Here is a 25,048-nt window from a genome sequence, read left to right as displayed (position 1 = left end):
TCCATGTTTATGTAATTATGCAGATGAGTGTGACCGGTGTCCTTAGCCCGAGAACTCACCATATCTACATAGTCGAGTGTGACCGGTGTGCTTAGCTCGGGAGCTCACCAAATTTATGTGGTCGAGTGGGACTGGTGTCCTTAGCCCAGGAATTTACCAAACCTACATGGTCGAGTGTGACCAATGTCCTTAGTCCGAGAGCTCACCAATTTTACATTGTGGAGTGTGACCGGTGTCCATAGCCCGAGAGCTCACCAAAATCTTCGCGGTTAAGTGTGATTGGTGTTCATAGCCCGGGAGGTTCACCAGAACCTATACAGTTGAGTGTGACTGGTATCCATAGCCCGGGAGCTCACCAAAACTATGTGGTTGAGTGTGATAGGTGTCCAATGCACGGGAGCCCACCAAAACTTCACGATTGAGTGTGACCAGTGTCCATAGCCCGGGAGCTCACCAAAACTATGTGGTTGAGTGTGACCAGTGTCCATAGCCCAGGAGCTCACCCAAAAACTATGTGGTTGAGTGTGACCGGTGTCCATAGCCCAGGAGCTCACCAAATTCCATGTGGTTAAATGTGACCGGTGTCCTTAGCCCGGGAGCTCGCCTATCCCACATGGTTATGTTTATGTTTATGCATATTTACATGCTCATGACTAAGTCTATTCTTATGTGTATGTTTATGTCATGCAAATATGCTTATGATTATGCTTATATACATGCTCATAATTCAGTTTGTTCTTATGTGTATATTTATGTCATGCAAGTATTCTTATGATTATGTTTATATACATGCTCGTAATTCAATCTATTCTTATGTGTATGTTTATGTCATACAAGCATGCTTATGTTGATACTTAGGGACATGCCTGTGACCAAGTCTATTATTATGTCTAGTTTATTTACATGCTTATGTTTATGTTCTCATGCTTATGTCGATGCCTATGCTTATGTTCATGGTATGTTAGCAGGAAGGTCCCCAGTTACTTAGAATGTGATTTTCTTGGTACATTGAATTATAGGCGCTAACTATTGTTTAACACGATTTTAGAATGTGCTGAGTCTCTCGACTCATAGACTTTGACTTTTTTTTCAGACAAAAAAACCAATGAGGCTGAAGGCGTTGACTAGTGAGCCGTCTTTGAAAAATGTCATACAACCCGAAGACCTTCTAGTTTAATTCTGGATTTAGCTATGCTTATTTTTCTTCAAGTAGTTTATGTAATTTTATTGGAACCAAAAACTACTATGGAAGTATGAGTATGTGTCATCTGCAATTTATGTATTAGAAAAAAAAACTAGGGGCATTACAGTACTAACTCTATTTACAGGGTAAATATATTTTCTATTGTCTAGACTAACCTTTTTGCAAGGAAAAAGCTACTGAAGAAAAGGAGAGTCCAGGCGTCTGAAAGGGATTCGGGTGCCCGAAAGGGATCCAGGTGCCTAGACTCTGGGCGCCCAGAGCTAGTCTCGGTACCTGAACTAGGCTCACCCAGGCGATTACTACCGATACCCGGGTGATTCATGCGTCTAAAGTTGGTCCAGGTGTTCGGACCCGAAAACTCATCTACAAGCGGATGTAGACCGCGTCAACTGGCCGAGCCACGTGGTCTAGGCACTCAGAGGGGTTCCAGGCACTCTGACTGGGATTATTTAAAGGCCTTCAACTAGGAGCTTCAGAATAATAACTACTACAAGTTTCTCTCTTGCGTTCTATTCCGAAAAGGCTTCGTCAACACTGAAAGGCTGCTCCGAAGTTGCAGAACGAGAGACTGCATTTTGTTTCCTTTTTGTTTGTCGATAACTTTTATTTCCAGTTCTTGTACTCAACTCTTGTAATACTTTTTGTAAACTGATAGTTATTGCCCAACAAAAGCACTCGACGAGTGTGGGTCTTGGAGAAAGAGTCGTCGAAGGCTCTGAACCAAGTAAAACTTAGTTTGTTAGCATTATTTTTTTATTCTTCCACTGCGTACTTGTGTTTAATTCACTCGTAATTTTTATTGACGAACCCTATTCACCCCCACTAGCGTCTTTTCAATCCTACAAGTTTGGCACCTAGATGTCAACTCTTTGTCACCTGCTACTGTAGTTGTTCTCCCTTTAAACTAGTAACTGATTTAGGTTTAGAACGTCATGAGATAGTTCGGTCCATACCTGATGCCAGTGTTAGAACATTAAGAGTACCTTTGCCTGATATGAGAGGACTGGGAAGGATGCACCTCTGGTGTATCAGTTATTATGCCCACAATAAACACTGGGTAGCCAAGTGTAGAGCGAATAGCCACTAAAAGCATCAAAGTAGCAAGCCTACCTCAAGATGAGTGCTTGATAACTAGAATTTGGACATGCTATTGTTGGCGCTACTCGGAATTCCGTTCTGTTTCCCCAGTACAAAAATTTGCACAAGCACAGAACTTTTTCTAGCAACCTATGTGCTTTTTAGAAGTTAAACTTGGATTGCAAACGAAACTTAACATTATTAATCCAAGTTCAACCCATGTGTTCATCAGAAGTTAAACCATATTATAGAAGTTGATTAAATATCTATTTCAAGGATTGACTTCCAGGTCATTAGCGAGGCACTCGACCTTCTTGGGTATGGGATCATCCACCACTTCCTAATCAAAGCCTTTAAAAAAAATTGAATATTTAAACTCCTTACAGTAAACCTAGGTTAAACTACAGAGACCTTAATCAAAGCACAAGATCGCTAGACTCTTGTGTTGGTACTTCAGGATCTATACAAAGAAAATATAAACAAGTACACAGCGGAAACAATTAACTAGTTATACATTTCTTTATAGCAAAAAGACCTCTTGATCTTTTGCTGTATTTCTCTCCTCCTCTTGGACGTCATGTGGGCGATGATCTACCAAGATGCAAAAACCACCCAAGTCCTTCTTTCTTCCAAGACTTTCGGCCACCAAGGGATCAAAGCTAGGAACACCACCTCTTGTTCTTTTTTCTTTCTTGCAACCCGCCGGCCACAAGATGGTTGAAGCCTCTTAATGCTGCTGGCCTTAGGTGAGAAAGCAAGGGGAGAATAAGAATATGAGGGGGCTGGCCACAAGGAAAATAGAAGAGGAATAGAAATTGTATAGATGATAATTTCCTCTAAGACACCATCTATCCTCTTTTATAATCCCTGGTAATGGCTAAAAAGGAAAGATTTTAAGAACAATTAAAATCTCTCTTTTAAATTTCCTATTGTGGATGACTACAAAAGGAAGGTTTTAAAATTAAAAATCCCTTCTTTTAAACATTGTAGATGGCAACAAAAAGAAAAGATTTTTAAAATTAAAATCTCTCTTTTAAATCATGGTTACAAAAAAGGAAAGTTTTAACAAAAATAAAATCTCTGTTTTAAACCATTGTAGATGGCTACAAAAGGAAAGATTTTTTAAATTTAAAACTCTCTTTTAAAACCATGTGGATGACTTCAAAAAAGGAAAGTTTTCAAAATTTAAAATCTCTCTTTTAAAAAATTGTAGATGGCTACAAAAAGAAAGACTTAAAAAATTAAAAAAAACCACTTTTAAACCCATCTTAGCCAACCCCTTGCTTGGGCACCAAGCAAGGATGTGGTCGGCCATTGTAACGACCCAAATTTCCTCAATTAGAGTCCTAAAAGTAATTTAAAAATATTTAAAAATGCTAGAGAAATATTCTAGGGATTTTTAGAAATTTTTAGAGTATTTTTATGTAATTTTTGGAGGTCGTTTGGTATTTTTACTAAATGAAGGAAGTTTCGACAAAAAACTATCCAAGCCGAGAATTGAACCCACGACCTTTGGCTCAGTCAAAACCCAGCTGACCAGGTGGGCAAACGGATTTTTCTATTTAGAAAAGGCAGCGAATTTATTTAAGATAGTTAACAGAATATTGGATTATAAAAGGGATAAGTTGATGTTGGATTTGTCTGTTTAGAAAAGGTAGCGAATTTATTTAAGGAGTTAACAGAAATATTAAGTTATAAAAAGGGATAAGTTGATGCTCTGTTTTCCCGTGACTTAAACCATTCTCTCCTTCTCTTCTGCGTACGATGGCGGAGCTCGGGCAGAAAACGAAAGGGAGTTAGGGCATCATCTCCGGCGGCCGACCAAGGTCCTAGAAGCCCTTTTTGTTCGGTTATGAGTCCAAGAAGCAAGGTAAGTGCTTCTCACCTGCAGTAGGAGTAGTTTCAGACCTTTGTTCTTCTTGAATTCGAAGCATGAGAAGCGCTTATAGTGCAGATTTTTAATTAAGCCTATAGTGCAGATTTTAATTAAACTTATAGTGCAGATTGTTATGTATGCTTATAGTGCATATTTTAATTAAGCTTGTAGTACAGATTTTTAATTAAGTCTATAGTGCAGATTTTAATTAAGCTTGTAGTGCAGATTTTTAATTAAGCCTATAGTGCAGATTTTAATTAAGCTTATAGTGCAGATTTTTATGTAGGCTTATAGTATAGATTTTAATTAAACTTATAATGCAGATTTTTATGTAAGCTTATATTACAGATTTTAATTAAGCTTATAGTGCAGATTTTAATTAAGTTTATAGTGTAAATTTTAATTAAGCCTATAGTGCAGTTTTTAATTAAGCTTATAGTGCAGATTTTTAATTAAGCTTATAGTGCAGAATTTTGATTAAGCTTATAATGCAGAATTTTGATTAAGTTTGCAGGCAGATTTGATTAAGCTTGTATGCAGATTTAGTTTTAGTGCAGTTCAATAAGCATTTCAGTACAATTCTATTAAGTATTTCCATGCAATTCTGTTAAGCATTTTAGTGCAGAGTTAATAAGCATTTCAGTGCAGTTTTTTATGAGACATCTTTTTAATAGAGGTATTAACAAGTATAAGCAAGATAAAGAAAAGAAAGAAAAAGGCCAAGGCCTTAAGTAGATCCCAAAGTCAAGACTTTAGGGATTTTGGCACACAAGGTGCTTGTTAAAATGCCAAGGCATTTAAAGAAGAAATAATTAAGATAATAAAGTATTTTACTTTTTAAGAGTCTAGTACCCAACTTCCGAGGTTGTCGTTAAACAAATCCAGGTTTCTAATTTCGAGGTCTTGGCCCTGGTAGACCGAGGTCTGCTCTTTTAAGATTGGTGGCTCGCTACCCCAACCTATTAGGGAACGCACATAAGATGGTACTACGCCTGGGCCCCAGAAGAAAGTTTATTATTATTTTGAAGTATTAAAGTATAAGTTTTTAAACAAGTGAAATAAGATTCAGAAAGTGTTTAAAATTCAGCAAGATTATGCTAGCATGATTGTATAGATTTGTTTTACACGTTTAGCATTTCAGTATGTTTCTTTTGCTTGTAGATGAGCATGAGCAGTTTTCCTTTTGAGCATTCAGCTTTTAGATTTCAGTATATTCACATGCATATTCGAGTTTTGTGAGTTAGATAGCGCTTACTAAGCAATTTTGCTTATAGATGCATTTCCTCTTACTACAGATAAAGGAAAGGAAAAGCAATAGTAAAGGAAGGCGACAAGGCGATGCGGATGGATATGTGATGCCTGGACTATAGAAGCCTTGGGATCTAGCATAAGAATTTATTAACAAAGAGTTGAGTAGAATGTATTAGATGAGTCATTTAGTCTTCCGCTGCTAGTTAATTGTATGTTTTGAGTTCTCCAAGAGTTTTAGGAATTACTATCAACATATGTGCAATGTTAGTTAAGTAAAGTTAGTAGTCCAGTAGCGCTCCGCCCTCACAGTCCAGTAGTGAGGAGGGTGGGGTGTTACAAGTTGGTATCAGAGCAGTTCCTATTCTCCAACATCACACATCAACACCAACCTTGCCGTCTTCAAGTAAGAAAGTATTTAATTTTTAGTATGCTTTTCTTTATTCTTTACAGTAAAGAGAAATCCTTAGAAGTATTAGATTATATGTACAGAATAGGGAGATGTTTAGAAGTGCTTATAAAGTTAAGAATTCTGCTTAGTTTCTTTTACATAACAAGATGTGTTCTGGGATGGTGGTATGATCTGGGGACCTAAGCCCGTTGAGCGCACCAGAATCAAACAAGATATGTTCTGGGATGGTGGTATGATCTTGGGACCTAAGCCCAGTGAGCGCGCCAGAATCAAACAAGATATGTTCTGGGATGGTGGTATGATCCGGGGACCTAAGCCCGGTCAGCGCACCAGAATCAAACAAGATGTGTTCTGGGATGGTGGTATGATCCGGGGACCTAAGCCCGGTGAGCGCGCCAATGTTCTAGGATGGTGGTATGATCTGGGGACTTAAGCCCAGTGAGCGCGCCAGAATCAAACAAGATATGTTCTGGGATGGTGGTATGATCCGGGGACCTAAGCCCGGTGAGCGCGCCAGAATAAAGGGGAACTCCGGTCCTAAGTTCGAACCCCTACCAACCTAGCGCTAGGGTAGTTGTCTGATCAACAACTTATGTTATGGTACTACTAAGTGCAACTAGGCCACCACAATAGTATGTTTATGAGTATGCATGCAAGTATGTTCAAGTCATGTTATGTTTATATTTACGTTTATGTTTAGGTCTATGTTATGTTCATGTTATGTTTTTACCTATGCATATGGACATGCTTGTGATCGAGTCTATCATTATGTTTAGTTCATCCACCATACTTACATTTATGCTGTCATGCTTATGTCACTGCTTATGCTTATGTTCATTGTATGTAGGTTAGGAGGTCCTAAGATACCTTTGATGTGGTTTTCCTTAGTACATTAGATTATGGACGCTAACTAATGCATGTACAAGGTAGAGAACATGCTATAGAATTATTCTAAGTTCGAGGACGAACTTTTTATAAGATATGGGGAATTGTAACGACCCAAATTTCCTCAATTAGAGTCCTAAAAGTAATTTAAAAATATTTAAAAATGCTATAGAAATATTCTAGGGATTTTTAGAAATTTTTAGAGTATTTTTATGTAATTTTTGGATGTCGTTTGGTATTTTTACTAAATGAAGGAAGTTTCGACAAAAAACTATCCAAGCCGAGAATTGAACCCACGACCTTTGGCTCAGTCAAAACCCAGCTGACCAGGTGGGCAAACGGATTTTTCTGTTTAGAAAAGGCAGCGAATTTATTTAAGATAGTTAATAGAATATTGGATTATAAAAGGGATAAGTTGATGTTGGATTTGTCTGTTTAGAAAAGGTAGCGAATTTATTTAAGGAGTTAACAGAAATATTAAGTTATAAAAAGGGATAAGTTGATGCTCTGTTTTCCCGTGACTTAAACCATTCTCTCCTTCTCTTCTGCGTACGATGGCGGAGCTCGGGCAGAAAACGAAAGGGAGTTAGGGCATCATCTCCGGCGGCCGGCCAAGGTCCTAGAAGCCCTTTTTGTTCGGTTATGAGTCCAAGAAGCAAGGTAAGTACTTCTCACCTGTAGTAGGAGTAGTTTCAGACCTTTGTTCTTCTTGAATTCGAAGCATGAGAAGCGCTTATAGTACAGATTTTTAATTAAGCCTATAGTGCAGATTTTAATTAAGCTTATAGTGCAGATTGTTATGTATGCTTATAGTGCATATTTTAATTAAGCTTGTAGTGCAAATTTTTAATTAAGCCTATAGTGCAGATTTTAATTAAGCTTGTAGTGCAGATTTTTAATTAAGCCTATAGTGCAGATTTTAATTAAGCTTATAGTGCAGATTTTTATGTAGGCTTATAGTGTAGATTTTAATTAAGCTTATAATGCAGATTTTTATGTAAGCTTATATTACAGATTTTAATTAAGCTTATAGTGCAGATTTTAATTAAGCATATAGTGCAAATTTTAATTAAGCCTATAGTACAGTTTTTAATTAAGCTTATAGTGCAGATTTTTAATTAAGCTTATAGTGCAGAATTTTGATTAAGCTTATAATGCAGAATTTTGATTAAGTTTGCAAGCAGATTTGATTAAGCTTGTATGCAGATTTAGTTTTAGTGCAGTTCAATAAGCATTTCAGTACAATTCTATTAAGTATTTCCATGCAATTCTGTTAAGCATTTCAGTGCAGAGTTAATAAGCATTTTAGTGCAGTTTTTTATGAGACATCTTTTTAATAGAGGTATTAACAAGTATAAGCAAGATAAAGAAAAGAAAGAAAAAGGCCAAGGCCTTAAGTAGATCCCAAAGTCAAGACTTTAGGGATTTTGGCACACAAGGTGCTTGTTAAAATGCCAAGGCATTTAAAGAAGAAATAATTAAGATAATAAAGTATTTTACTTTTTAAGAGGCTAGTACCCGACTTCCGAGGTTGTCGTTAAACAAATCCAGGTGTCCAATTCCGAGGTCTTGGCCCTGGTAGACCGAGGTCTGCTCTTTTAGGATTGGTGGCTCGCTACCCCAACCTATTAGGGAATGCACATAAGATGGTACTAAGCCTGGGCCCCAGAAGAAAGTTGATTATTATTTTGAAGTATTAAAGTATAAGTTTTTAAACAAGTGAAATAAGATTCAGAAAGTGTTTAAAATTCAGCAAGATTATGCTAGCATGATTGTATAGATTTGTTTTACACGTTTAGCATTTCAGTATGTTTCTTTTGCTTGTAGATGAACATGAGTAGTTTTCCTTTTGAGCATTCAGCTTTTAGATTTCAGTATATTCACATGCATATTCGAGTTTTGTGAGTTAGATAGCGCTTACTAAGCAATTTTGCTTATAGATGCATTTCCTCTTACTGCAGATAAAGGAAAGGAAAAGCAATAGTAAAGGAAGGCGACAAGGCGGTGCGGATGGATGTGTGATGCCTGGACTATAGAAGCCTTGGGATCTAGCATAAGAATTTATTAACAAAGAGTTGAGTAGAATGTATTAGATGAGTCATTTAGTCTTCCGCTGCTAGTTAATTGTATGTTTTGAGTTCTCCGAGAGTTTTAGGAATTACTATCAACATGTGTGCAATGTTAGTTAAGTAAAGTTAGTAGTTCAGTAGCGCTCCGCTCTCGTAGTCCAGTAGTGAGGAGGGTGGGGTGTTACAAGTTGGTATCAGAGCTTGTAACACCCCTTGCTTGGGCACCAAGCAAGGATGTGGACGGCCATATGGATGATTTGGGTGCATACGAGGCTTTATACATAGATGCTACAACAGGGACCTAGATGAGGAATTGGTTTTGGCCTCCTAATGAGCTTGAGTTTCCTGTGTTCGACCCGAACACCCAACTCAAGTTCATCAATAATAACTCATACCACTAAAGAGTTATTATTGAACTACCGCACCAATCCCATATTACATTATGAGCTCCTTCTTATCATAAGTGTATTAATCTCCCTATGTTTAAGATATCGAATGTCCATTAATTAAATCAGTTACTGATAACTCACTTAAATAATATCTAGCTCTAAGAGTAGTACCACTCAACTTCATTGTCATGTCGGACCTAAGTCCACCTGTAGGGTTTACATGACAATCCTTATGAGCTCCTCAAGGGGACATCATCATTCTAATAAATAGGACACAATTTTCTTCTATAATCATTAACACGCTATATAAATAATATTATTTCCCAACTTATCAGGTCTATTGATTTAACGAATAAATCTCACCCCTTGATAAATTAAAGATATAAATACTAAGTACATGTGCTTGTTATTATATCGGGATTAAGAGTATGCACATCAATAATAACAGAGGTTCTGTTCTTTTATGCAGTCAGTATAAAAGGAACAACTTCAAATGGTCCTGCTCTATACACATATAGTGTACTAGTGTAATTTTATAGTCAAGATAAATTAGTACCAAATTACACTACAACCATTCCAATGGGTTGTCCCAATCCATCTTGGTTGTGAGCTTCTATTTATAATTTATAAGGAACGTATAACATGATCTTCTGTGTGACACCACCCACCATGTTATCTACAATATAAATTAAATGGACAACTACATTTAACTAAATACAGACATTTGACCAATGTGATTCTCATTTCAAAATAAATTTTTATATAAAAAGTTAGGCTTTTAGTATACATTTTAACAATCTCCCACTTATACTAAAAGACTATGCTGCCATATATGTTGCCATACATCTGATCCCCATCCCCTCAACATGTCCATCAAAAGCTCTCGCCGAAAGGGCCTTAGTGAAAGGATCTGCCAGGTTATCTTCTGATGTAATCTTGGCGACAACAACTTCTCCTCGATTTACGATGTCTCGTATCAGGTGGTACTTGCGCTCAATGTGTTTACTTGACTTATGGGCTCGTGGTTCCTTCAAGTTTGCTACTGCACCACTATTATCACAATAAATTATGATAATTTTGGGCAAACCAAGAATCACATCTAAGTCTATCAAGAAGTTTCTGAGCCATATAGCTTCATTGGCTACCTCAGAGGCTGCCACATACTAAGCTTCCATGGTAGAGTCCAAAACGCATTTCTGCTTAACACTCCTCCATGATATAACTCCAACTCCCAAAGTAAACACATACCCTGAGGTCGACTTACTATTGTCCCTATCTGATTAAGTCTGAATCCGTGTAACCCACAGGGAGCAAATCATTTACCTAGTAAACTAGCATATAATCTCTAGTCCTTTTTGTAGGTTGCTACTCGGAAAACCTAATGGTTCCACTGTACAAAATTTTTGTACAAAGGTCTGAACCTTTTCCTAGCTACCATGTATTTTTTTAAAATTAAACATGGATCGCCTGCGGAACTTAACACGTTTGATCCAAAGTTTAATCTATTTGTTCTTTTAGGTTTAGACTCGGATCTCCTGCGGAACTTAACACGTTCGATCCAAATCACCTAAGTTATTAATTTCATTAAATATTAGTTTCCAAAATTGGCTTCCAATACTGACGTGGCGAGGCACATGACCTTCTTGGATATGGAAGCAACCACCACTGACTAGACAAAGCCTTTTAAGGAAAACTAATATTTAATTTCCTTAAATAACTTTAGGTCAACCGAAAAGAACAATCAAATCACAAGGAAAAGAAAAATAAAAAAAACACAACATCGAAAACAAATTCGAAATACTAGAATCGCATGCCTCTTGTATTTGGTATTTTTACAAAGAAATAAAACTAGCATGATGCGGGAAAACATTACTAGTTATACCTTTCTTTTGAAGACAAAGACCTCTTGATCTTCTACCGTATTCCTCTTCTAACCTCGGGCGTTGTGTGGGCCACAATAAATTTCTTCAAGGATGAAGAATTTCGGCCACCACCAATGCTCCAAGGGATGCTAGAGACGAGGCTTGCTTTCTCTTCTTCTCCTTCCTTGATCCGGCCACAAACAAGAGCTCCACCAAGAAGATAGGTTTCGGCCAACAAGAGGAGAGGAGAGAAATAGGGCCGGCCACCAAAACCAAGGAAGAGAGGGAGGAAAAGAATAGAGGTTGTTCACCAATGAAGGCTCCTCTACCTCCTCTTTTATAATCCTTGGTCTTGGCAAATAAGGAAATTTTAATAAAAACTTCCTTAATTCTTTTGCCATGAAAAGGAAAAATTTATTTAATTAAAAATAATTTTTCTTCTCATTACTATAATGGCCGGCCACACTAAATCTCCAAGCAAATAAAAATTTTAAACACAAATTAAAACTTCCTTATTTGCTTTCGAAAATTTTATAAAAAAAAATTTCTCCAATAATTTTTATCCCTTCATGATTGGTTAAAAGGAAATTTTATAAATTAAATCATTCTTTAAACATGTGGATAATTTCTGGAAAGTTATCTCTAAAAGTTAAAATCTCCTTTCAATTTACAAATAAGAAAAGATATCAAATATTTTCTTAATCTTTTGTAGAAACTAATAAATGAGAATTATTAATTTTTTAAACTTTCTTTTAAATAATGAACATGGTTAAAAGGAAAGTTTTTACCAAAATTAAAATCAACCTTTTAATTTACAAATAAGGAAAGAGATTTAGCTCTTCTCTTAATCTTTTGTAGAATCTTATAAAAGGAAAGATTTAAATTTTTAAACTCTATTTTAAATTATGTTATCCACATAAGAAAAATTTTTAAAAATAAAAATCCTTTTATTTTAATTTGGGCCGGCCACACCAAGCTTGAACCCAAGCCAGGGCCGGCCACCTTGAAGCACCCATGAACCCTAGCTTGGTCTCCAAGCTAGCTTGGCCGACCCCTATGGGATGGGTAAGAAGGTGGGTATAGGTGGGTATACTACTCTATAATTAAGAGGCTACCGATAGGGACCGAGAGGAGGAATTGGTTTTGGTCTCCCGATAAAATTAAGCATCCCGTGTTCTCCCCGAACACACAACTTAATTTTATCAATAATAATTCATTCCACTAGAGAACTATTATTGAACTACCGCACCAATCCCAAATTACATTTTGGGCTCCTTCTTATTATGAGTGTGTTAGTCTCCCTGTATTTAAGATAACAAATGCCCACTAATTAAGTAAGTTACTGACAACTCACTTAATTAATATCTAGCTCCAAGAGTAGTACCACTCAACTTCATCGTCATGTCGGACTAAGTCCACCTGCAGGGTTTAACATGATAATCCTTATGAGCTCCTCTTGGGGACATTCTCAACCTAGATCACTAGGACACAGTTTCCTTCTATAATCAACAACACACACTATAAGTGATATCATTTCCCAACTTATCGGGCTTATTGATTTATCGAACTAAATCTCACCCATTGATAAATTAAAGAAATAAATATCAAATATATGTGCTTGTTATTATATTAGGATTAAGAGCACACACTTCCATAATAACTGAGGTCTTTGTTCATTCATAAAGTCAGTATAAAAGGAACGACCTCAAATGGTCCTACTCAATACACTCTAAGTGTACTAGTGTAATTATATAGTTAAGACAAACTAACACTTAGTTACACTACGACCTTCCAATGGTTTGTTCCTTTCCATCTTAGTAGTGAGCTACTGTTTATAATTTATAAGGAACCGATAACATGATCTTCTGTGTGTGACACCACACACCATGTTATCTATAATATAAATTAATTGAGCAACTACATTTATCGTAAATGTAGACATTTGACCAATGTGATTCTTATTTCTAGATAAATGTTTATACCAAAAGCTAGGCTTTTAGTATACATCCTAACAATCTCCCACTTATACTAAAAGACTAAGCTGCCATATCTGCTGCCATACATCTGATTCCCAACATTTCAAAAGTCTTGCCTTAAGGGCCTTAGTGAAAAGATCTATAGGTCATCACCTGATGCAATCTAGGCAGCAACAACTTTTCCTCATTTATATGATTTCTTGTATTGGGTGGTACTTGCGCTCTATTGTGTTTACTTGCCTTATAGACTTATGGTTTCTTCGAGTTTGCTCATGCACCAATATTATTACAATAAATTGTAATAATCTTTGGACAAACCAGAAATCATATCTAAGTCTATCTTGAGGTTATTGAGTTATTCAGCTTTTATGGCTACCTCAAAGGCTTGCCATATATTAAGCTTCTATGGTGGAGTTCAGAAAAACACCTATGCTTATCACTCTTCTATAGTTATGACTTTACCTCCTAAAGTAAACACAAAACCCCGAGGTTGACTTACTATTGTCCCTTTCCGATTGGATGTTAAAATCCATGCAACCCACAGGAAACAAATTATCTGCCTTATAAGCTAGCATATAATCTCTAGTGCCTCTAAGGTACTTCAATATATGCTTTACCGCAGATCAATGTCCTTGTCCAGAGTTGCTTTGATATCTAATAACTATGCCCACGGCAAAATAGATATCCAGTCTCGTACACAGCATTGCATACATTAGGCTTCCCACAGCCGAAGCATAAGGAACTGCCTTCATGTCCTTTATCTCCTTTGATGTCTATGGAGACATTTCTTTAGATAAAGTTACTCCATGCTAAAAAGGTAAGAAACCTTTCTTGGAGTTTTGCATGCTTAAAATGAGCAAGGATTTTTTTCCGATATATGAAGCATGGGATAATTAAAATATTCTTTTCTTGCGATCCCTTATTACTTTGATCCCAAGAATATATTCATTCTCCCAAGTCCTTCATATCGAATTGTTTGGACAACCATACCCTTACTTCTGACAACATTTTGATATTGTTTCCAACTACCAAAAATGTTATCTACGTATAGTACAAGAAATATCACCACGTTTTCATCACACCTTTTATATACACAAGACTTATCCGGTTACTAAATAAATCCATAGGTCAGGATTCCTTTGATAAACCGGATGTTCCAAGACCTCAAAGCTTTGCCTCAGTCCATAGACTGATTGAGTTTGCACACAAAATGCTCTTTGCCCTTTGCAATGAACCCTTCTAGTTGTTTTGTATGGATGCTTTCTTCAAGACTTCCATTAAGGAATGCTGTCTTGACATCCACTTGCTAAATAGATAAAAGAATCCGGATAGACTTAAGCATGACTAGCAGTGAAAAAGTTTCCTTTTTCATCAAGCCTTGCTTTGAAAGTTTCCACCTTCCTGTCTATCCATCTTTTCCTATTGTAGACATATTTTCACCCAATGGCTTTTATACCATCTGGTGGTTCTACAAGCTTCTAGATTTGATTAGAATACATATATTCTAATTCTGTATTCATTGCTCTTTGCCAAAATGCTGCATCTTTATTTTCGAGTGCTTCATCATATTTCCGAGATCAGACTCATGTTCATTTGGGATCAAGTCGAAAAACTTTCCCAAAACATGAATCCTTTTGGTTGTTTGACAACCCTCCCACTACGATGATGTACTGTCTATAATTGTGTATCAATTGTGAAACGTGTTGCAGTTTCTTGTGATATTTCATCTTGTACAGTTGGTACTAGATTAGACATGTCCTTTATAATTTCTTTAAGAACAAATTTACTTATGGGCTTGTGGTTTATTACATAGTCCTTTTCTAAAAATTGATCATTGATGCTAACAATAACCTTCTGATTTTTAAGACTATAAACCTACTTTCATTTCTCTAGGATAACTTACAAACAAGTGAATTCCTATCCAACTTATCATTGTCTCTCTTCAGCATATGTGCTAGACTATCCGAATCCGAATATGCTTCAAAATAGGCTTATGCCTATTTAGCAATTCTATATGAGTAGAGAGTTCTGACTTTGGAAGGTACTATGTTCACTTCTGTTTCCAGTGTTGTAACACCCCTAGAAAGCCTAGATAAAGTAAGGGCAATGAGAGTACGAATGTAATGAAAAGAATGTGTAGATAGTCTACGTTGAATGTTACTATGGGAAGGATTTAGATGATTAAAAACTTTATGAAAGAAAATAAAGTTGAGAATATAAAGTTCTATACATGATTTATAATGCAAGGAATTAATGTAAACAAAAGAAATATGAGATATTATATATGCATGTATGAAATATTTATGCATAATGCATATACATGAATTATTTTGTACAAAAATATGTTAGGAGAAGGATTTGATCCTTGGTTCTCTTGTGGATGCATGCATGTGTTAACCAAGTGTGATAGGAGTGAATATTGTAAGAGGAGAGATGGGAATTATAATTAAAGGAAAGAAAGGAGAGAAATTAAGAGAAAGAAAAGAGAGAAACTCAAGAAGCATTTCTCTAGCATATTCTTTCTCATTAAGAGGAGAAGTAAATGAGGAGGATGAATCAAGTCAAGATTTCCTCCCCTCACTTTAGTATAAATAGGCATGGAGGGGGGGGGGGCTTCATCCTCAACTCACTCTCCTCCTCTCCTCCATTTGTGCCGAGCACTCTCCCTCCCTCTTTCCTCTTGTTGCCGAGAGCAACAACTCTCCCCCTTCTTTCTTTCTTTTTCTTGCCGAGCAACACAAGAGGAAGAAGCCTCCTCTTCTTCCTCCTCCTCTCCACTAAAAGACCTAGCCACTTCTTCCTCCATTGGTGCCGAGCAAGCAAGCAAGGAAGAAAGGTCCACAAGCAAGTTCTCAACTCTAGGAAACTTAAGCAAAGAAGGTAAGCTTCCCCTCACCTGCGGTACAAGGCTTTCATGTGATTTTCGGATTCTTTTTCTATGCCTTGAAAGAAAGTTTTCCCCTATGTTTGTATACATATATGATGCATGATCAGAGGTGTATGTAACCCTAGAATTTCAATCAAAAATATTGTAAATAGGTTAGGAAAATTATTGTCTAACCAAACTAGTGCAAGTTTCCCTCTATGAAATGCTAAGGACCTTCCTATGGTTTTCTTGCTTGGAAGTTGATTGGAACCAAAAGAACCCCACTCTCATGTTTCGGCCAAGAAAGAATTTAGGATTAGGAGGACCTTGAATTTAAAATAACTATGCTTATATGACATGATATAAAGTTCTTAAGAGTTGTATACTTGTATGTTGAAAGAAACTCATGAACCTTACTCTTAATATTTCGGCCATGGTAAGGTGATAGTTTAGAGAAGCTTAAACAAAATTCTAATATGCTCAATGACCTCTGTGATATTATGTTATGAAAGACGATTAATGCTCTCATGTTTAATTGGAATGTAGAAAATTAGTTACATGATTTATGACAGGTAAGATCACAAGAGTCCTAGCTTGGTTATGATCCAACCTTGTGTATGATGTTCTTAGTAAATCTTGCTATGAAATTTACTTAGGTTTCCCATGCTTTAGGCCACTTAAAGGAAGTTTATATTCTATGAATTTCGGCCAAGTAAGGTTTAAAGGACCTAGAGGCCTTGGAAATGAAACCTAAGGGGTTAAAAGTACTTCTTATGAAAACTTGATAATGTGAATGTGATACATGTTTGTATGACCTAAATGAATCATTATGTGTTCGGCCATGAAGGGATAGATGCCCTAGAAACCCTAGAACAAAATTAAATATGTCTATGCCATGTTGTATGAAAATGATATGATAATAAGTTAGAATGCATGATTGCTTTAGTTACGAAATGATATGCATAATGAAGTTATATTATGAAATATGCCATGATGTGTTATAGCATAGAAAATGCTATACATAATGAAAAGAAATGAAGTTATGTTATGATATGTGATAGCATAGAAAATGCTATACATAATGAAAAGAAATGAAGTTATGTTATGATATGTGATAGCATAGAAGATGCTATACATAATGAAAAGAAATGAAAAGAATAAATGCATGAAAGATTGTTAAGGACATGATATGATAGTTATGCATGATAAGTTATTTTATGGTTTGTACCAAGGGTGGGCTCCGTAAACGCCCCGGGGTCGATGGAGTAAGACTCGGGCCTCGTCAGTAATGGGCCTTTGAGTGCCCTAGGTCGATGGAGTAAGACTCGGGCCTAGTATGTATGCATGGTAGGGCTCAAGACTTGCTACCTTGGACCTACGCATTAAGTATGTGGTACAAACCGGGATCCTAAATGATGATGATATTAATTTCAAGTACTATTAAATATAAGTTTTCAAATTCACGATGCATTGCCTACATTCATATGTGCTTGAATTATATGATGATATGATATAATGTCATGTGATATTATGATATGAATATGATGCCCTTGTATGTCGTATGCTTATGATACCTTGCATGATATGTTTGAATAGAATGATATGTTATGTTATGATTAGTTGAGACGATGATATGTTGATCCATTCTTGATATACGATGATTCTCGGTTTTAGTGAGTAGGAAAGGAACTTACTGAGCCATGAGTGCTCATAGCTTACTTTCCTTGTACCGCAGATAAAAGAGAAAGCTGGATGTACAACGGAGCAGCAGGAGGAGCAGATAGTGATGTGGGTGGTGGTGGCTCGGCAAGAACGATTCGGACAAATTAATATTTTTAGTTATATGATCAATATATGCACATTCGAACTAATCAGAATATGTGATATCATGCTTAATAAATTAAATTCTTTAAAGTTTTTATTCTTCCGCTATTATAACTAAAGCATGTACGTAAGTAGTATAAGAACGTAGCGCCACCTTTGGTTGGGTAAGAAGGGTGGGCGTTACAGGTGGTATCAGAGCCAAGGTTAGCCTGCTCACTACACACACATCAAGCTCCTTCCTGCCGCTCCAAGTAAGTACAGTTGCATAATTTATTTGAATGCAAAATAGTATGATACTCTAAGATACATGAATGGTAGCCTAGGAAGGATACCTTAAGCTATACCCTAGAGAATGGTGCATGATGATAAGTAGGATGCATGAATGGTAGCCTAGATACAAGAACCTTAGGCTATAACATAAGAGGAATAATGAATCTTTAAAATCTTGTAGAAATGGACTATATCCCATTCGAATACGATCCCGAGGATGTAGAATATTTTGGCGAGTAACTGAGTTCACGGATGAACCCGATATGCTGAAATTGTTATTCTAAGTTCGGGGACGAACTTTCAATAAGTAGGGGAGTTTGTAACACCCCTAGAAAGCCTAGATAAAGTAAGGGCAATGAGAGTACGAATGTAATGAAAAGAATGTGTAGATAGTCTACGTTGAATGTTACGATGGGAAGGATTTAGATGATTAAAAACTTTATGAAAGAAAATAAAGTTGAGAATATAAAGTTCTATACATGATTTATAATGCAAGGAATTAATGTAAACAAAAGAAATATGAGATATTATATATGCATGTATGAAATATTTATGCATAATGCATATACATGAATTATTTTGTACAAAAATATGTTAGGAGAAGGATTTGATCCTTGGTTCTCTTGTGGATGCATGCATGTGTTAACCAAGTGTGATAGGAGTGAATATTGTAAGAGGAGAGATGGGAATTATAATTAAAGGAAAGAAAGGAGAGAAATTAAGAGAAAGAAAAGAGAGAAACTCAAGAAGCATTTCTCTAGCATATTCTTTCTCATTAAGAGGAGAAGTAAATGAGGAGGATGAATCAAGTCAAGATTTCCTCCCCTCACTTTAGTATAAATAGGCATGGAGGGGGGGGCTTCATCCTCAACTCACTCTCCTCCTCTCCTCCATTTGTGCCGAGCACTCTCCCTCCCTCTTTCCTCTTGTTGCCGAGAGCAACAACTCTCCCCCTTCTTTCTTTCTTTTTGTTGCCGAGCAACACAAGAGGAAGAAGCCTCCTCTTCTTCCTCCTCCTCTCCACCAAAAGACCTAGCCACTTCTTCCTCCATTGGTGCCGAGCAAGCAAGCAAGGAAGAAAGGTCCACAAGCAAGTTCTCAACTCTAGGAAACTTAAGCAAAGAAGGTAAGCTTCCCCTCACCTGCGGTACAAGGCTTTCATGTGATTTTCGGATTCTTTTTCTATGCCTTGAAAGAAAGTTTTCCCCTATGTTTGTATACATATATGATGCATGATCAGAGGTGTATGTAACCCTAGAATTTCAATCAAAAATATTGTAAATAGGTTAGGAAAATTATTGTCTAACCAAACTAGTGTAAGTTTCCCTCTATGAAATGCTAAGGACCTTCCTATGGTTTTCTTGCTTGGAAGTTGATTGGAACCAAAAGAACCCCACTCTCATGTTTCGGCCAAGAAAGAATTTAGGATTAGGAGGACCTTGAATTTAAAATAACTATGCTTATATGACATGATATAAAGTTCTTAAGAGTTGTATACTTGTATGTTGAAAGAAACTCATGAACCTTACTCTTAATATTTCGGCCATGGTAAGGTGATAGTTTAGAGAAGCTTAAACAAAATTCTAATATGCTCAATGACCTCTGTGATATTATGTTATGAAAGACGATTAATGCTCTCATGTTTAATTGGAATGTAGAAAATTAGTTACATGATTTATGACAGGTAAGATCACAAGAGTCCTAGCTTGGTTATGATCCAACCTTGTGTATGATGTTCTTAGTAAATCTTGCTATGAAATTTACTTAGGTTTCCCATGCTTTAGGCCACTTAAAGGAAGTTTATATTCTATGAATTTCGGCCAAGTAAGGTTTAAAGGACCTAGAGGCCTTGGAAATGAAACCTAAGGGGTTAAAAGTACTTCTTATGAAAACTTGATAATGTGTGAATGTGATACATGTTTGTATGACCTAAATGAATCATTATGTGTTCGGCCATGAAGGGATAGATGCCCTAGAAACCCTAGAACAAAAATTAAATATGTCTATGCCATGCTGTATGAAAATGATATGATAATAAGTTAGAATGCATGATTGCTTTAGTTACGAAATGATATGCATAATGAAGTTATATTATGAAATATGCCATGATGTGTTATAGCATAGAAAATGCTATACATAATGAAAAGAAATGAAGTTATGTTATGATATGTGATAGCATAGAAAATGCTATACATAATGAAAAGAAATGAAGTTATGTTATGATATGTGATAGCATAGAAGATGCTATACATAATGAAAAGAAATGAAAAGAATAAATGCATGAAAGATTGTTAAGGACATGATATGATAGTTATGCATGATAAGTTATTTTATGGTTTGTACCAAGGGTGGGCTCCGTAAACGCCCCGGGGTCGATGGAGTAAGACTCGGGCCTCGTCAGTAATGGGCCTTTGAGTGCCCTAGGTCGATGGAGTAAGACTCGGGCCTAGTATGTATGCATGGTAGGGCTCAAGACTTGCTTCCTTGGACCTACGCATTAAGTATGTGGTACAGACCGGGATCCCAAATGATGATGATATTAATTTCAAGTACTATTAAATATAAGTTTTCAAATTCACGATGCATTGCCTACATTCATATGTGCTTGAATTATATGATGATATGATATAATGTCATGTGATATTATGATATGAATATGATGCCCTTGTATGTCGTATGCTTATGATACCTTGCATGATATGTTTGAATAGAATGATATGTTATGTTATGATTAGTTGAGACGATGATATGTTGATCCATTCTTGATATACGATGATTCTCGGTTTTAGTGAGTAGGAAAGGAATTTACTGAGCCATGAGTGCTCATAGCTTACTTTCCTTGTACCGCAGATAAAAGAGAAAGCTGGATGTACAACGGAGCAGCAGGAGGAGCAGATAGTGATGTGTGTGGTGGTGGCTCGGCAAGAACGATTCGGACAAATTAATATTTTTAGTTATATGATCAATATATGCACATTCGAACTAATCAGAATATGTGATATCATGCTTAATAAATTAAATTCTTTAAAGTTTTTATTCTTCCGCTGTTATAACTAAAGCATGTACGTAAGTAGTATAAGAACGTAGCGCCACCTTTGGTTGGGTAAGAAGGGTGGGCGTTACAAGTGTATATCCTTAAAACAAATTTGGTAATAACTCATCATCGATCTAATTATTCCATAAGAGCCTTATACCTTCTTTCTGCTACACCATTCTGTTGGGGTGTACCTGGTGCAGTTAGTTGGGATTGAATCCCTACTTTTGATAAGTAACTACTAAATTGTCCCAAGAGGTACTTGCCACTACGATCTTACCATAGTGACTTGATACTTTTACTTTAATGTTTCTCCGCATCAGCCTTGTACTCTTTGAACTAATCAAAGTACTTAGTCTTGCGGCACATTAAGTAAATGTATTTGTATCTTGAATAGTTATCTATAAAATAGACGAAATATTCGATACTACCTCTTGCCTGGATAGTCATAGGATCACACAAATCAGAATGAACCAATTCCAACATATCTTTGGCTCCATACCCCTTAGACTTAAAAGCTTCTTGGTTATTTTTCCTTCCAAGTAAGACTCGCAGGTTGGAAAGATTTCCACTACTAATGAATCCAAAAGTTCATCAGCTACCAATGAATCCTACTTAAGTTAATATAACCTAGCCTTAGATGCCAAAGATATAATTGGTTCATTTCCGAAGGTTGCTTTCTCTTAAAGTTACAAGATGTGTTACTAATTTCCATTTGTTGCATCGTGGGAGTTATTAGATTATAAATTGTCAACCAACATACCAGAATAGATAACTTTCCTATTTTTCTTGATAACAACTTTGTTATCAAAATAGACACAATATCTATTCTATAATAGTTTAGAAACTGAAATCAGGTTCTTTCTAAACTTAGTATGTAAAGACAATTTCTAATAATCCATATTTTATTCCTATTAGAGAATAAATCTCTCCCACTACAACAGCTGCTACTTTTGCAGTAGTGCCCATGTGGACGGTGTTTTTATTTTCATTTAGTTGTCGGGTTTCCTGGAACCCTGCAATGAATTGTAGACATGATTAATGTCATCTGTATCTACACTCCAGGTTCTAGTAGATAACACCACTAGACATGTTTCAACTAATGAATTAAATACACCTAAATTGTTCTTAGTTCTAAGAAGACAGCCTACCTTAATGTCCAAGTCCTATTTCCAATCATTACAATTGGGACTACTAAGTCTTTTCTATAGTATAACAACTAGGGGATTGATAAACATTTTAAATCCTAAGAATCACAAAAATATTTGGTTAAGATCAATTCTTTTAAAATCCCTATGAATTTTGTATGTCACGATAGTGTGGACGTATACAAAATCAAAGAGGAGATTTTATCCAATAATTTTATTATCTTGTCAACTTTACTTTATGACGAATAAAATTAATAGTTGATCTGTCTTTGATCAAATATTTGGTTAAAACTTTTTGAATTTAAAATAACATTGATTCCTCAAACAATATTATTTAAATTCACCAACACCTCAAACACCGTGAATTTTGTATGCCACGATAGTGTGGACGTATACAAAATTTAAACATTTGTAAGAGGAGTTTTTAATTTTATTATCTTGTCAACCTATTTATTTGACAAATTAATAGTTGGTTTTCTTCGGTCACACAAACAATAGCAGTGACTCCGATGGGGAGGATACTATTAGACGTGCCTAAATGTATACCATTACTTGACACTAAGTCCATTAATAAGATTGTGCCCCTTCCGATGGGGAAGATCACACGCTCTTAATTAACTTCCTATAATCATCCAAAATGGAAGTTTAAGCTAGTGATCTGCAAACAAGCTCATCCGATATGGAGGAAGGCACTCAGAGCCAACGCGCAAGCTTGTTGCATCACTTATAAACCAGTAATGGAGACCGTGGAATTTATTTAAAAATAAATCCCTCTCCCACTTAGTTATTTAAAGTGAGGAATTTTGACTATGCTAGCCTACTTAGCATGCATACTAACAAGCACACACAACACAGCATAAAAAGCAATAAATAGAAAAACTAATTTTCAACTATTATGACTTTTATCTATTGCTGTCCTCCATGTGTCGCCAACCCTAGCTGCTGCCATCTTTGGCCACCGCCACCGGGTCTAGTTGTTGCATCCATCTTGCTCCTTGTTCCACTGCGCCTCTGGTTCTCAAAAGGTTCCACGCCTTGCAAGATTCGATCCGCGACATAAATAGAATTTTACATTTTCTGATCCAATATTCCTCGAAGGAATGTACATGTAAACTAGATCGAACATAAAATAAAATTTACATCTATCGATCCTATATTCCATAAAAGGAATGTACATGTAACTAGATCAAAAAATAAAATTCTAATAAAAATAAATACATCTCCTGCTGTATTTTATAATACAATCATGCACACACAATAAAATTCCCTTGACATGTCCAAGGGTCCAATCACACACACAATATCTATAAGCCATAATAGTTGGATCCTGAATCCACAAAGTTAGCACATCCTACTATTATCTTGCCTAAATTATGTATGACACGTGCATAATTAAACTAATACCAAATACACAGAGGCAAAACCCTAGCTCTGATACCAATTGTTGGTTGCTACTCGGAAAACCTAATGGTTCCACTGTACAAAAATTTTATACAAAGGTCTGAACCTTTTCCTAGCTACCATGTGTTTTTTTAAAATTAAACTTGGATCGCCTGCGGAACTTAACACGTTTGATCCAAAGTTTAATCTATTTGTTCTTTTAGGTTTAGACTCGGATCTCCTGCGGAACTTAACACGTTCGATCCAAATCACCTAAGTTATTAATTTCATTAAATATTAGTTTCTAAAATTGGCTTCCAGTACTGACGTGGCGAGGCACATGGCCTTCTTGGATATGGGAGCAACCACCACCGACTAGACAAAGCCTTTTAAGGAAAACTAATATTTAATTTCCTTAAATAAATTTAGGTCAACCGAAAAGAACAATCAAATCACAAGGAAAAGAAAAACAAAAAAAACACAACATCGAAAACAAATTCGAAATACTAGAATCGCATGCCTCTTGTATTTGGTATTTTTACAAAGAAATAAAACTAGCATGATGCGGAAAAACATTACTAGTTATACCTTTCTTTTGAAGACAAAGACCTCTTGATCTTCTACCGTATTCCTCTTCTAACCTCGGACGTTGTGTGGGCAACGATCTTTCGAGATGAGAACCACCTTTCCACCTTCCTTCTTTCTTCTAGATTTCGGCCACAATAAATTTCTTCAAGGATGAAGAATTTCGGCCACCACCAATGCTCCAAGGGATGCTAGAGACGAGGCTTGCTTTATCTTCTTCTTCTCCTTCCTTGATCCGGCCACAAACAAGAGCTCCACCAAGAAGATAGGTTTCGGCCAACAAGAGGAGAGGAGAGAAATAGGGCCGGCCACCAAAACCAAGGAAGAGAGGGAGGAAAAGAATAGAGGTTGTTCACCCATGAAGGCTCCTCTACCTCCTCTTTTATAATCCTTGGTCTTGGCAAATAAGGAAATTTTAATAAAAACTTCCATAATTCTTTTGCCATGAAAAGGAAAAATTTATTTAATTAAAAATAATTTTTCTTCTCATTACTATAATGGCCGGCCACACCAAATCTCCAAGCAAATAAAAATTTTAAACACAAATTAAATTTCCTTATTTGCTTCTGGAAATTTTATAAAAAAAAATTTCTCCAATAATTTTTATCCCTTCATGATTGGTTAAAAGGAAATTTTATAAATTAAATCTTTCTTTAAACATGTGGATAATTTCCGGAAAGTTATCTCTAAAAATTAAAATCTCCTTTCAATCTACAAATAAGGAAAGATATCAAATTTTTTCTTAATCTTTTGTAGAAACTAATAAAAGAGAATTATTAATTTTTTAAACTTTCTTTTAAATCATGAACATGGTTAAAAGGAAAGTTTTAACCAAAATTAAAATCAACTTTTTAATCTACAAATAAGGAAAGAGATTTAGCTCTTCTCTTAATCTTTTGTAGAATCTTATAAAAGGAAAGATTTAAATTTTTAAACTCTCTTT

This window comes from Zingiber officinale, chromosome 7A (assembly GCF_018446385.1).
Source record: "Zingiber officinale cultivar Zhangliang chromosome 7A, Zo_v1.1, whole genome shotgun sequence".
Lineage (NCBI taxonomy): Eukaryota > Viridiplantae > Streptophyta > Magnoliopsida > Zingiberales > Zingiberaceae > Zingiber > Zingiber officinale.
This window is presented reverse-complemented; position numbering follows the sequence as displayed.